Below are 15,736 nucleotides of genomic sequence, written 5' to 3' on the forward strand. Positions count from 1 at the left end.
AGGAGCACCCCACCCTCGCAGAAAGGAGGAACAGCCATGTTAGCATGTCAACATGTTGTCCCGGTACTTTTCTGGGACATCTAACCACTGGATAACTGGTGCACTCATTTATTCCCCAGTCCCTTTTGCTCAGGGAAAATCATCAACTATTGTGGTCAGTTCCCTGGATGCAGGCCATGCAACAGAAAGAACAGCTAAGCAACCTCTGCCCCCACTACCAGAAACCATGTAGCTGTAACTCCATATTTGTTCCCCTCGCTGCCTATAAGCGCACTTTAGGCAAGATGGGGGACAGATGGGATTAGAATCACTAGCCCCATGTGTTGACCACATCTCAACTCACAAGGAAGGGAAGGGGTAGTGGTTCATGTGAAGTGAGGCCAGTGCCCCCGTCTCTGTCAATTTTCACCAAGAACATTAGCTGGGCTTTACAAACTCATCAGTATTTTGTCTTGAGGTGGGAAACAATTGTGTCTTTTGTACATTTAGATTCCAGCAGGCCTACCACATTATTGATTACACTGGGCATACAGAATGCAGGCACATTTTCATCTTCGGCCTTGTTGGCACAAAAGAGTAGTAACAGACAGAGAATAGGGGATACCAGTATAAAGATGCTTCTGAAACCACAGTGCTCTGCAAACAGGTTTACAGCACCTGGAGCAAAGGAAGTGGGATAGGTGGTAGGTGTTGAGGCTCATCCATGGGCACCTCTCCACAGGTTCAGATCTGACTTTCCATCCCAGCCACGTGAGCTGGGAAATAAGGGAGTAAAAGCAGTAACTCGCATGGGAAGAGCAAACCCCAGGAGATGCAAATCCCCCAGCAGGAGGCACTATCATCTCTTTGTCCAGAAGTGGTAATCAGAACAACTAGCTTAGATCCTGGACTCAATTTGCCATTTTACTTGACCTCCTTCCCCATCCCTCACACTCTCTTTGCTGCCAGCTTCACTCTCCCCAGCTTTTCCAGTCTCCCCAGACCACATGATGCATTATAAAGCCAGATCATAAACATAAAACCAGAATATTAAGCAGCTACAATTAACTTGCCAACCATCACCCTTATCATTGTAGGTTGTATCTTTCACCCTTGTCCTTCAGCCTTGTCTAATTAGACTAGAGGTGGGCAAACTATGGCCCATGGGCCACATCCGGCATGCAGGACCCTCCTGCCCAGCCCCTGAGCTCCTGGCCTGGGAGGCTAGCCCCCTGCCCCATCCCTGCTGTTCCCCCTCCCCCGCAGCCTCAGCTCACTGTGCCGCCAGTGCAATGCTCTGGGTGGTGGGGCCCTGAGCTCCTGAGGCAGCACAGTTGCAGAGCCTGGCCTGATCCAGTGCTCTGTGCTGTGCAGTGGTGTGGCTGGCTCCAGCCGGGTAGCGCGGCTGTAGCACCGCCAGCCACCGCTGCTCCAGGCAGCACGGTAAGGGGGCGGGGTGGTCAGAGGGCAGAGGAGTTCAGGGGGAGGGAGTTGTCAGGGGGTGGGGAGGTGGATGAGGTCAGGACAGTCAGAGGGCAGGAAATAGGGGGGTTGTAACTCAAAAATTCCGGTTAACTAAAAGGGAGGGAGTTTGGGTGCGGGAGGAAGCTTTGGGCAGAGGGTTGGGGGGCAGGAGGGGTTTCAGGGTGCCAGATCCAAGCGGCGCTCACCTCGGGCAGGTCCCTGAAAGCGGTGACATGTCTCTGCTGCTCTTAGGCAGAGGCACAGCCAGGCAGCTCTGCATGCTGCCTCCACCTGCAAGCACCGCCTCCCGTTCCCAGCCAATGGGAGCTGCGGAGCCAGCACTTGGGGCAGTGCATGGAGCCCTCGTCGCTGTTCCTCTGCCTAGGAGCAGCAGGGATATGTTGTCATTTCCATGGAGCCATGCAGAATGGTTGGTGTGGGGCCAGCAGGCAGACTTTTAATGGCTGGTTGAAAACTGGACTCCTGGCAATCCTACTGAAGATCAGAAATGCTGGTTTATAGAGCTTTCTGCTTGGTAAACTGCCAGAAAGCACTGCTTTTACTGTATTTTGACTACCTCAACTTGCAAGTAATTTACAAGTTTGATCTAACAGCATCCTCAAAATCACTGATCAATTTATAAGGTATTTTCTACCATCCAGCCAGAGAAAAATTTACTCACTGATAACACCTCATTAACTTAGCTTGGCTTTCATGAAAGCCAACACATTAGTATAAGCAATAGGAGTGTAGCCACCTTATCGGCAAGACACGCAACAACACGCAAATTATGAATGATTGTTTTAAAAATTACCTAGCTAAATATTCTACAACAAATTTTGTTCTCAAACTTGTTTGCATAGTTTGTAGATGGTTAAGCGTTCCACTCCAGTGAAAGATAATGTCGGTCTTAGAAGCCACATTTCAAGAACAGATTACAAACATGAACATTATTCTTAATTCAACAAAAGTCTGATTTTTTTTTTTTAATAAAATACTGTAAGATAAAGTCAGTTTACATGTAAGGCCATTTTTGGACAAATTAAGACTTTAGGAAGTCTATTTTTATTATATAGTTAGCAGTGTACAAACATGGCCAAATTAGGGTCTCAATACTAACCGTTATAAATGAAGATGTCATATTGAATAATTTTAATATTGCAGTTTCAAAGCCATATTTTGCTCACCAGCCACTGGGAATAGCACTTACTATTATTAGCCCCAGTGAGAATACTCATAGTAGTTCCGCTACTGTTTTTAATAACAATTCACCTAGATGTATTTGTAGGACAAGACCAATAGACTGAATTCTCAACTTCATTGCTGGATTCTTGTTCACTTGAAATCTTTAAAAGGCCAGGTATCTTTCTAAGAGATATGCTACAGGTCAAACAGAAGCTATGAGCTTAATGCACATGTTACTGGGTGCACTTCTAAAGCTTATGTTATACAGATCAGACTAGATGATCATAATTGCCCCTTCTGGCCTTAAATTTTTTTTTTTTTTGGATCATGGCAGAATCCACACATACCTAACAGTTAAACACAGCAATTAAGAGTCCTATTCTATGCAACTTTGGCCCAAGATTTTGAGCTATAACGGTACAACATCTGTGGTCGTAAGCTCAAGGTTTGGTAACAAAGAGTATTTCAGGAGGCAAGAAACAGTGCCTGTATGCTGATTCAGGAAAGGTTTGCTTCAAGCCTAAATTTTCTGACCACACTAGCAGTTAATGTACTTTAGGAAGCTGTGCACCAGTGCAGCTGTACCACAGCTGAAAAAACAGGTAAGAAGCTCCTTAGAGAAGACAAGGCCAGAGCTACACTACTGCACAGCAAAGTGCTGTGCTTTTTGCACAAGTCTTAAAATGTTTAGAAATGCAACTCCCCTGTAAATGACAAGCCTTGTAATCCCACCTCCCATCAGGAGTCTCCCATCAGGAGGGAATGCTAGGATTTGACAGTAGTCAGAAGAAGCAATAGTGACTGGCTTACCACATTGTGTTCATTGCAAGATGCACACTTGCAGCGTGCCACCTCCTGCAAGATGGAAGTGAAAGAGACCAGCTCCTTTTAACCCCTTGGGATCTGGCTCTTGTCCCCTGGGAGGGTCAAAAAGAGGAAAGCCCCAGATCAAGAAGTGAAGCGTTATCCTAGTCTGTAACCGTATCACTGGAAAACAAGTTCTGAGACTATTATACACCCTCCCCACCACCAACGCAAATATAACGATACATCTCTACAATGGAAGTCTGAACCAGGACTGGCACAGCATCTCATTTTCCCTGCCCCCCAAGGATTTATTTTACAGTTCTCTCCCTACCCCTGCCCTTTGCACAAGCTAAGGGAGGGAATGATTTGCCAGGATCCTTACAAAAATGGGACTTTCCTGAAAAACCAGAATGTTAATCACTCTACATAGCAGGGGTGAAGCAGGCCAAGGGAAGTATCTATAGCAGGGGTCGACAACCTTTCAGAAGTGGTGTGCTGAGTCTTCATTTATTCAATCTAATTTAAGGTTCCGCATGCCAGTAATACATTTTAACATTTTTAGGTGGTCTCTTTCTATAAATCTATAATATATAACTAAACTATTGTTGTATGTAAAGTAAATAAGGTTTTTTAAATGTTTAAGAAGCTTAATTTAAAATTAAATTAAAATGCAGAGCCTCCCGGACCGGTGGCCAGGACCCAGGCATTGTGAGTGCCACTGGAAAAATCAGCTCGCGTGCTGCCTTCGGCACCTGTGCCATAGGCTGCCTACCCCCGATCTATAGGCTGGCAGTCACACAGAATCAAAACCCAGTCCAGACACGAAGTTTCATTTCTGCTCACTTGCTGGGAAAGCTGCATAGCTGTAGATTTTAAGGATACTGACCGGGCACACCCAGCCCAAAACTGAAAGTGAAAAAATTGGGACAGCTTTATTTGTCAGACAACCACACTGGAGATCTGGAGTGCTATTTTAAAATAATTCCTAGGCTGAAGAGAAAGTGTAATGGTGTTCAAGATGTCTTTCACAGTTATGTTTAAAGATTCTGTATGTCAGCAGCCAAGTCAGTTCGGCTTGATGCTTTCCCCTTCTTTATGATATTAAAGAAAACTCAAACGTTCTCTTCGGTTTGTTACATTAGAAATCGAGGTCCTATCTATAGTAGGAAATTTTAGAAATAGCATCCTGTGGCAGTCACAACAGTTCAGCTGCACCAGTGGAAACAGAGCAAACTTCAGCGGCTTCTGATAATTTTACCACTGTGTTGGAATGAACCTGCTTGTGAGAGGGTTTAACTAAGGGTATTTTTTGTGTTAGTGGTTTCCCCCTTATTAACAGACTACAGGGAAGCTGACTACTCAAAGTATTGTCAAATGGCCTACCAGAAAACAAAGCCTTCCTCCTAGCATTACTTTTTACTTACATGTAACACGTAGGGTTACTATATCAGTAGTTGACAGTATCCCTTTAAATACAAAAACTGAAGAGACACCAGTTCCCATAATGCAATGCTCTATCTGAATAGAAGATGTGCATACTGAAGCAGACTATCGAGCCTCGCATGCTGTATATTGGCCACACCCACATATAGAACAGGAGGGTCGAGGCAAACTGCAGCGTCAGATTGTGGGTTGCATTGGGCTTGCACTCTGCCCAACTCCAGATACATCACTAGTCCCAGATTACTGAAATGCCCACTTCAAATGCTTTGGAAAGATCTCATTTCTACAATGCAGTTACTGGCACAAACTGATACACATTAAAATGGCACAGGGGCATCTGTGTTGGGAAAAACAGGCTTCTTGCAAACTAATCCTAACAGAAGGAAAATCTGGTTGCCATGCCAGAAACAAGAAGGGTGTTTCAGGGCTTCCAAGATAAAGCTATACAAGGGGTCAGTCAGCAACCTTTCAGAAGTGGTGTGCCGAGTCTTCATTTATTCACTCTAAATTAAGGCTTCGCGTGCCGGTAATACATTTTAATGTTTTTATACGGTCTCTTTCTATAAAAGTCTATATTATATAACTAAACTATTGTATGTAAAGTAAACAAGGTTTTCAAAATGTTTAAGAAGCATCATTTAAAATTAAATTAAAATGCTGACCTTACACAGCCAGCCTGCTCAGCTTGCTGCCAGTCTGGGGTTCTGTTCACCTAGGCCGGTGGCGGGCTGCACAGGGCCTGCGGCCAGGACCCGGGGACCCCAGACTGGGAGGGAGGGGGGGTGGTGAGGTTCAGGGGTCAGGGCTGTGGTGGGGGGGTGCAGGGCAGAAGGCTGGGTGTGTGGCAGGGGTGCAGGGCAGAGGGATGGGTGTGTGTTGGGGTGGGCGGAGTTCAGGGCAGAGGGCTGGGGGGCGTGCAGGGCAGAAGGCTGAGTGTGTGTGGGGGGCTGTCAGGGCAAAATGACTGGGGTGCTCAGCTCGTAGAGGTGCTCCCAGCCTCCTGCCCTGAGCAGCTCATGGCTGGTGACTGGAAGGGATGTGCTCTGTTACACCCCCTTCCCAAAGGCTCCATCCCTACCCCTCTCTGCCTCCTCTACGGAGCTGTGTACACGCTGCCACTCTTCCCTCTCCCACACGCAAGGGCCATCAACTGATTGGCGCAGGGAAGGAGAGGGTACGGGGCAGAAAAGCACCACGCTCAGGGAAGAAGTGGGGGAGGAGGAAGCATGGCTGCCGCAGAACCAAGCTTCTGCCTCCAGCCCCCGCAGGGGAGACCGGTGCGGCTGAGTTAGGCTGGGAACCGGGACCACAGCAGGCAGCGAAATAAGAAGCGATGGAATGGATAAGACAGTCTGTCTGGGCGAAAATCACACTGGGTAAAAAAGCAACTAGAGCTTCCCCTGAGATAGTGCTTGGAGTGTGCTACAGACCGCCAGGATCGGATTGGGATATGGATAGAGACCTCTTTAATGTCTTTAATGAAGTAAACACAAAGGGGAAATGTCTGATTATGGGGGACTTCAACTTCCCGGATATAGACTGGAGGACGAGTACTTGCAAGAATAATAGGGGTCAGATTTTTCTGGATGTGATAGCGGATGGATTTCTTCATCAAGTAGTTGAAGTACCTACGAGAGGAGATGCCATTTTAGATTTGGTGTTGGTGAGCAGTGAGGACCTCGTAGAAGAAATGGTGGTAGGGGACAACCTTGGTTCGAGTGATCATGAGCTGATTCAGTTCAAACTAGATGGAAGGATAAACAAATGTAGATCTGGGATTAGGGTTTTTGACTTCTCGAGGGCTAATTTTAAAGAGTTAAGGAAATTAGTTAGGGAAGTGGATTGGACTGAGGAATTAGTGGATTTAAATGCGGAGGAGGCCTGGAATTACTTTAAGTCGCAGCTGCGGAGACTGTCGGAAGCCTGCATCCCGAGAAAGGGGAAAAAAAACCATGGACAAGAGTTGTAGGCCAAACTGGATGAGCAAGCAACTCAGAGAGGGGATTAGACAAAAGCAGAAAGCTTACAGGGAGTGAAAAAAAGGCAGGATCAGTAAGGAAAGCTACCTTGGTGAGGTCAGAACATGTAGGGATAAAGTGAGGAAGGGTAAAAGCCGCATTGAACTGGACCTTGCGAAGGGAATCAAAACCAATAGTAAAAGGTTCTACAGCCACATAAATAAGAAGAAAACAAAGAAAGAAGAAGTGGGGCCGCTATACACTGAGGATGGAATGGAGGTTAAGGATAACCTAGGCATGGCCCAACATCTAAACAAGTACTTTGCTTCAGTTTTTAATAAGACTAGTGAGGAACCTTGCGATGATGGAGGGATGATAAACGGGAATGTGGATATGGAAGTGGATATTACCGCAACTGAGGTAGAGGCTGTACTTGAATAGCTCGATGGGACGAAGTCGGAGGGCCCAGACAATCTCCATCCGAGGATATTAAAGGAACTGGCGCGTGAAATTGCGAGCCCGTTAGCGAGAATTTTTAAGCAATCGATAAACTCGGGGGTTGTGCCGTATGACTGGAGGATTGCTAATGTAGTTCCTATTTTTAAGAAAGGGAATAAAAGTGATCCGGGTAATTATAGGCCTGATAGCTTGACGTCTGTAGTATGCAAGGTCTTGGAAAAAATTTTAAGGGAGAAAGTAGTTAAGGACATAGAGGTCAATGGTAATTGGGACGAATTGCAACACGGATTTAGTAAAGGTAGATCGTGTCAAACCAATCTGATCTCCTTCTTTGAGAAGGTGACGGATTACTTAGATAAAGGAAATGCGGTAGATATAATTTACCTAGATTTCAGTAAGGCGTTCGACACGGTTCCGCACAGGGAACTGTTAGTCAAATTGGAAAAGATGGGAATGAATATGAAAGTTGTAAGGTGGATAAGGAACTGGTTAAAGGGGAGACTCCAGAGGGTCGTATTGAAAGGTGAATTGTCAGGCTGGAAGGAGGTCACTAGTGGAGTCCCTCAAGGATCGGTTTTGAGACCGATCTTATTTAACCTTTTTATTACTGACCTTGGCACAAAGAGTGGGAATGTGCTAATAAAGTTTGCGGATGACACGAAGCTGGGGGGTATTGCTAACACGGAGAAGGACAGGGATACTATTCAGGAAGATCTGAACCACCTTGTAAACTGGAGTAATAGAAATAGGATGAAATACAATAGTGAAAAGTGCAAGGTTATGCATTTAGGAATTAATAATAAGAATTTTGGATATACGTTGGGGGCGCATCAGTTGGAAGCGACGGAGGAGGAGAAGGACCTTGGGGTACTGGTTGATAGCAGGATGACTATGAGTCGCCAATGTGATACGGCTGTTAAAAAAGCAAATGCGATTTTGGGATGCATCAGGCGGGGTATTTCCTGCAAGGATAAGGAGGTGTTAGTACCGTTATACAAGGCGTTGGTGAGACCACATCTGGAATACTGTGTACAGTTCTGGTGTCCCATGTTCAAGAAGGATGAATTCAAACTGGAACAGGTTCAGAGACGGGCTACAAGGATGATCCGAGGAATGGAAAAACTGCCTTATGAAAGGAGACAAAGAGCTTGGCTTGTTTAGCCTGGCCAAAAGAAGGCTGCGGGGGGATATGCTTGCTCTATATAAATGTATCAGGGGGGTTAACGTTAGGGAGGGAGAGGAATTATTTAAGTTTAGTACTAATGTAGGCACGAGGACGAATGGATATAAACTGGATATTAGGAAGTTTAGACTTGAAATTAGATGAAGGTTTCTAACCATTAGGGGAGTGAAGTTCTGGAACAGCCTTCCGAGGGAAGTAGTGGGGGCAAAAGACTTTCCTGGCTTTAAGACAAAGCTTGATAAGTATATGGAGGGGATGTTATGATAGGATCGTTAATTTGGGCAATTGATCTTGGATTACCACCAGATAGGTCTGCTCAATGGTCTGCGGGGAGATGTTGGATGGAATGGGAACTGAGTTACTGCAGAGAATTCCTTCTTGGGTGCTGGCTGGTGACTCTTGCCCACATGCTCAGGGTTTAGCTGATCACCATATTTGGGGTCGGGAAGGAATTTTCCTCCAGGGCGGATTGGCAGGGGCCCTGGAGGTTTTTCGCCTTCCCCTGCAGCGTGGGGCACAGGTCGCTTGCTGGTGGTTTCTCTGCAGCTTGAGGTCTTCAAACCAATTTTGAGGATTTCAATAACTCGGTCCTGGGATAGGGGTTGTTATAAAATTGGACAGGTGGGTTTCTGTGGCCTGCCTTGTGCAGGAGGTCAGACTAGATGATCAGATTGGTCCCTTCTGACCTATGAGTCTATGAGCTGCGTGCTGCTCAAAACTGGCTCATGTGCCATGTTTGGCACGCGTGCCATAGGTTGCCAACCCCTGAGCTATACAAATGTAGGTAATAAAATGGACTTGATCTGAGGCATATCAAGTCAAATCTGAGCCTTCTGCTTCAAGAGGCTGAGGCTGAAATTCAACTTTGGTCGCAAGTGACATGATTAGCTACAGGAGCTTAGTTTCTGAAGCAGTCTGCAGCAACAAGCACAGCTATTTAGGATAACTAGCAACCATTACTCAAGGACGGCAAAGGACTGGAATAGCAGGGAGTGCTGCAGTAAAACAGGAGACCTGCATGTGAGTAAATAATTGAAAAGTTACTTGTAATGGGAAGTTCTTTGACATTTGTGACCCCTACCTGTGGGTATGCAAGCGCATCACATGCCTGAGACCAGAAAAAACTAGCAAATAGTGTCTGTTGGTTCACACCTGTGTCCTGGATCTCCTCATGCCCAGCACTGAGAGCACAGAGGGAGGTGCAGACCCACCACCTCTCCAGGTCCTTCTCTACCATGAATCCAGTCATGGTCTGAAGCAGAGGGGCAGGAGAATGGGTAGCAGAATACAAAGAGAGACCACACACCCCAAAGAATTTCCAGTTACAGGCACGTAACCTCCATTTCTTCTTCGAGTGCTGGTCCCTCTAGTTATTCCATGTATGGGTGGCTGGAAAGCAGTATTCAAATAGGAGGAGGGGAGTGCAAGGATGCCAGCCATATAGATGTTTGTAATATTGCCATTCCAAAGGCTGTATCAGGAGAAGAGACTTGAACCAAAGTGAAATGCTTAGTGAAAGCATGAATGGAATTCCAGGTTGCTGCTGTACAAATGTCCTGCATAGGCACTTCCTAAAGAGTTGCTACTGAGGTTGCCTGTGCTCTAGTTGGGTTCTGCAGAACATGTCTAAGATTTCCAAAGTGGTCCACACCTCCATTCAAAAAAATTTTTAGGGGTCCACAAATGAAAAGAGGTTGAAAACTACTGCTATAGTGGAAAGGTCCCTCACCTGGTCCAAGAGGAGGGAGATGACCCAACCGATAGCAAGGAACTTAAGTCAGAAACCAACTTAGTCTCTGAGCAGACATTACTTGTCCCACTGCTTGCTCTCCCATAGCAAAAATTATTCACGTGATTTTCTAAATAGCTTTGTTCTTTGCAGGTAGAAAGTGAATGCTCATCTGATGCTGAATGAAGTCTCTTCTCCTCACTTGAGGTATGAGGCTTCAGGGAAGATAAACCAGTCAACTCACTGGTTTATGTGGAACTTGGAAGTTACCTTCAGGATGAATTTCAGGTGGAGGCAAATGGATTCCTTCTCTTTATGAAATGCAGTGTATGTCGGGTCAGCCACGAGGGCATCCAGCTCACCCACCCTCCTGGCTGATGTAAATATTGACCAAGAAGGTGACCTTCAAAGACAAGTGGAGCATGAAGCACATGGGCAATGGTTTGAAAGGACAAGATGGAGGTTCCATTGTGGTAGTGGCTTCACTACTGGTGGGAAGTCAGTCCTACTCTTTAGGAATCTGGCTGTTACTGGATGAGTAAAAAGTAGAATAGCCATCTAGTGGAGGAGGGAATACACTGATTGTTGCTAGGTGAAGCTGCAGTGACCTAATAAAAAGACCCAACATTTTGAGAGGGAGGAGGTAGTATAAAATAGCAGGAATACCTGCTGCCCTTGATAACTGGCTCTGTTGCAACAGGTAAAGAAACACCTCAATTTGGCTAGATAACATTTTCTGGCAGAGAGAAAAGGTAGGTGAAGTAATATATTCTATTGGACCTACTTCTGTTGGTAAAAGAGGCAGGCTTTTCAACTACATAGAGCTCTTCTTCAGGTCCAGGAAACTCAAATATCTTTCTCCAACCTGAAGAATAGCTCCATGCAGCTCAAAAGCTTGCCTCTTTCAACAGCAGAAGTTGGTCCAACAGAATATATCACCTCACCCACCTTGTTTTTTTAACACCCTATGACCAACAAGGCTACAACATTGCAAACAACATTTTCTGGTAGTCTTTCCTGCTGTAATTAAGAAGAGTTTGAATGGCCACTGAACATGAACACACTCAATATTAGGATGGGCTTCAGACCTAGCTGTGAGTGAAGTGAGTTGGGTTGGGATGTCTGATTCCATGACTCTTGAGTTAGCAGGTCTCATAAGGATTGAATGCAGATGGGTTAACAAGTTGACATTTGTAGAATGTCTGGAAATCAGCATTGTCTGTGCCAATAGAGTGCATTGAGAATGACTCATGCTTCATGGTGACAAATCTTCCATAGAACCTGGGGTCATAGTGGGATGGAAGGGAAAGCATACTTCAAGTGGTCTGTCCAGTATGGTAGAAGAGCATTGCCCCTGGAGTCCTGACTCCATGTTTCTCTGAAATAATACAAGATAATTTATTGTTCATAAACAGGTCCAAGATGATGTACTACACTGAGTGAATACATTGTTCAACACTGAATTCTCCAACTCCCACTTGTTATCCATGGCAAAATGCCTGATGAGGTAGTCTGCCAATCAGTTCTGAGTGCCTGGGAGGTATGTCAAAGAAATTGAGGTGGCTCTGGATACACCTGTGCCATAAGTTGCTCATCTCTATGCACACTGGGAGGGATTTTCCCCTTTTGTTTACATAGAAGATGAAAGATCATGTTCCTTATATTTTCCTGACATGACAGGATCATGTGAATGGGAGGAATGCATTGTAGGTCTGTCTGACTGCTCTTAGTTTCAGGAGACTGATATGCATCATGGCCTCCAAAGGTATCCAAGTACCTTGTGCTAGCACAACAGGCAGCTTGAGATGCATAAGATGCCCCCAGACCTAAGACACTCTATACATATATATTGTAGAAACCATACACCAAAGAGCTTTCAATGACTAGGGAGCAAGAGAACTTCACTAGTTAGGCATGTTGCCTATAGCTGCCACATTACCTTGACATTTAACAGAGCTCAGCACCAAGTGAGGATAGGTGTAAAAGTATTTCAGTTATGTTAGCACAATAGTATCTGAGTGTTCTTCATACTAATGAGAGCTCATGTAATGAGGGTCTGGACTGAAGCCCAACAAAGCAGCTCTCACTGCAGCAGAGTCCAAGCTTGAATCCGTCAGAGGAGGATAAATAATGACAATTGCACATTATTCTCCATTCATCCCAACACTCAGATGCCAGTGGTCACCTCTTCGATATCTTTTACATGTCCCTTCCCCATTTATTCCTAGGAGGTAATATACTCCAAGGAAATGGAAAGCATACTTCTACACAGATAACAGAACGGTAGCTCTTCCTACTCATGCTGATCCTTCCACCTCCCATCTAATCTCCTTAAGGATGGCATGGCTGAGGCTTACACCTGTCTGCACAATGGAATTCTTCAGACACTACTTCCTTTGATACCCACATCACCCCTCTGCAGGCTACTTCTGTCTTCCAAGTGTTAGACCCATCTCTAACATGGAAGAGAATTGAAAATCCAGATTTCAAAACAAACTATGAATTGTGTTTTTAAATACAAAGTCACATTTAAAAACAGATCAAGCTTGCTCAACCCACCTCATGTTTCAGGAACGAAGCCAGTGAACACCACGGTGCTTTAGTCACTTCCTGCCTTATTTGTTGCAATTTCCTCCATGGTCTTCCTAAATCTCTGCTCTTGAAACTTCAGGAGGCCCAGAATGCTGCTCCCAAGTTCTCTCCATCATAGGAAGCAAGCACTCAACATGCATCTCTTTTCCCCCCCATGTTACCTTCCCTAGCTTATCTTTTGCTTTCAGTTGAGAACAGCTCTCCTGGTTTGAAACTCTACACAAACTTATTCCATGAACTTCCCTACTACTCTCTTCCTTCCCCATACATCCAGACAGTCTGCATTTCTCTAATCTTCATATCTCCTTTCCACAAAATTTTTAATTAATTTGTGCATACTTTTCTGAACTCTCTCCTGCAAAACTAACTTACACATATATACCACACACCTCTACCTATACATCACACCTCTACCTTCACATGATGTTTACAGGTAAGCATGCATGAGAACTAGTAGCTGTTGCTTTGCTCATAAGCAACATCCTCATTAGCCACATACACACACACTCCTATTCACTTCTTCATTTTCACCCCATTCTGACTAAATTTGGATCTTTTTACAGTACTTTAAATCTACATATATTTGGGGGGGGAAAGTAGTATTATCTATAAAAATAGGAAACTGAGGCAGAGTTTAAAGCAACTTATTCAAGGTTGCACAAAAATTGTGGCATTTCAAGAATTAAATCCAGATCTCCCAAGTCTTAGTTAACCTTAACCATAAGACCATTTTCCCTCATCTCTAACCCTTCCCTCAGCTCCTCCACAATTTACCTGCACCCACCATTCTTTGATCAGAATTACCTGCCTTCTAGAGTCCAATCAACACCACATCTTGTGTTGCCAGCTTTGGAGGGGGACAGTATAGTTGTCCAAGCTCTCTTTATCCTTTCCAGCACTAGAGCTTTTATTGTTTCAGCTCTGCTTTTCCTGAAATTCATCTCTATTCTTCTTCTCCCTCCTTAGCTGTAAGAACAGTTGCACACAATTCCGCAAGGCATGTGCTACTATGTCTCTCGCTGCAAAAGGGTGTGTGAAGGACCTTATATAGCTGAACTTTGTGTTGTAAGATTAATAATATTCTGATTTCCCATGGCAATTTGGCTCAACCAAAACAGCTGGACCCTTGAGTGAATTTATTAATACAGTAGTGTTGTGCTACCTCTGTCCAACTTCAAAGTTTCAAACCTTACCATAATAAATCATGCAACCCTCCATACAAGTGACCCTAGATACACTCTGCCAACTACTGCATAGATCTGAATGCTGACCTTAATCTCGAGTGCAGCTTGACACTGGGAAAGACAGGTGGCTAATTTTAGTAGTACTGCACAACCCATGCTCCAAAGAAGGGTTTCTGGAAAGAAAGCTGTATTAAATTAACAGTGACTGGCTGGTTTCACATGAAGAACCCTAGAACTAATCTAGTAGATTTTTCACAAAGTCTAATACTACTACTTATTGCTTTATGCTTTCAAAGCCCTATACAAGCTAACTGATATTTCATACATTAGGTGTTTATCCAGAATAGGACAGACTCAAAAGCCAGGCTCATGATTTAGCAGGAATCTAGTCAAAATCTGGAGACCTTCCAGGGTTTAAAGTTCCAGGAGGGCTTCCTATCATAAGCAGAGCTGGCACAGTTTCAGAGCAAGTGGGGAGGAGAGTATATGGTTTGTATGTTTTCTGGGGGAGTTATAGCTGATAGTGCCAAGGAATAGCTGGACAATTCAGGGGGAGGGGCATCCAGTCAGGCTCTTCAGTACTCACAGGCTGAAGAAGACTTCAGCAGCTGTTTACACAATGTGTACTGATGGGCAACACTGTTTAACTCTAGGACCCATGGTGGGCTTTTGGCCAGGTCAAAGACAGGTTCTTGGCTGCTGCCTCTGACACGGGAATGCTGTTCCCAACAAGCAACGTGGCAGTGCCATCCTCTGCACAAGCTGCTGGTTGCATTGTACTTTTTCCCCCTCTTCCATAATGTCGCCCATGTTCCTGACTGGCTTATCACTTCAGAAACAATATTCTGCCTATGGAAATAAGAACAGTCACTCACTCACGGAAACCTACTCCCTTTACTGTGAAGCTTTTTTTTGGCCTTTGCTTACATTTGACAGCTTAAGTTTAAGTAAACTATGAAAGACTGCCCTGGAGATGATGTCCTCTAGTAACAGGACAGGTAACACAACCTTTTAATACCCCACCTGTGTGCTTCAGCCTAGTCTAGTAGTTAAATATTCATTGGCAGTGCTACCATACAAGGGCTGAGAAACCAGACTGTCAAACAAGAATGTCTATGAGTGACAGCATATTGGAGTTAAGATATAGCATCCATGCTGAATTTCTCAGACTTAGACGAGGACTCACTGAAGCTTTGCATCACTACGGTCCCCGAGTGCCCCCAGTATATGCACTACCCACTAGACCCAATCAACAGCATGTATCTTTGTTGGCTCTTATTCTGTACTGGTGACAAAGCACCTTAACAGTGATCAGACAGACTTCTCCAAATAAACCAGAAGGGAAGTACAAATGTGTAAGCTTAAATTACTCTCTGCCTGTCCTCTCTCATGACACTTTGATAACTAAGTTGCAATGCTCTCAAATCTCACAAGCTAGACAAGGCTGGACCAGGACAGTACTTGGACAGCAGATGTTGAAAGATGTCAACAGTATGGGAAAATTTGGGTGGCCGTTCCCTCCAAATCAATGCCATCCATTAGATAAGACATCCCAAGGCCCTTACCACATCTGCTTACAGGGCCCATCCATGGTGCTTTTTAACTGAAGTAGGGGAACTAACCTCAGTGTCCTTGTCAAATTCAAATTCAATGAACATGGCTAGTTACACTCATGAAGTTGGAGCCCTTCAGCTTCTTCCCATGTAGAATGAGAATCTCACACACATTGCCTTATGAGTAGTGTTACTGTGTA

At 44.8% G+C, this 15,736-nt stretch overlaps 1 protein-coding gene across 2 annotated transcripts in view; it reads right to left on the reverse strand.

Annotated features, from left to right (window-relative positions):
- KDM2A (lysine demethylase 2A) overlaps positions 1–15,736 on the reverse strand; it is a 75,984-nt gene that overhangs the window by 38,750 nt on the left and 21,498 nt on the right. Inside the window, exon 2 of one of the 2 annotated variants that reach the window (XM_030561040.1) lies at positions 3,439–3,545. The exons of the other annotated variant lie outside the window; for it this stretch is intronic. The gene's annotated coding sequence lies outside the window, so the exon portion shown is untranslated. The remainder of the gene's footprint in view (positions 1–3,438; positions 3,546–15,736) is intronic. 2 annotated transcript variants of the gene reach the window in all.

Source organism: Gopherus evgoodei, chromosome 4 (genome assembly GCF_007399415.2).
Source record: "Gopherus evgoodei ecotype Sinaloan lineage chromosome 4, rGopEvg1_v1.p, whole genome shotgun sequence".
Classification (NCBI taxonomy): Eukaryota; Metazoa; Chordata; order Testudines; family Testudinidae; genus Gopherus; species Gopherus evgoodei.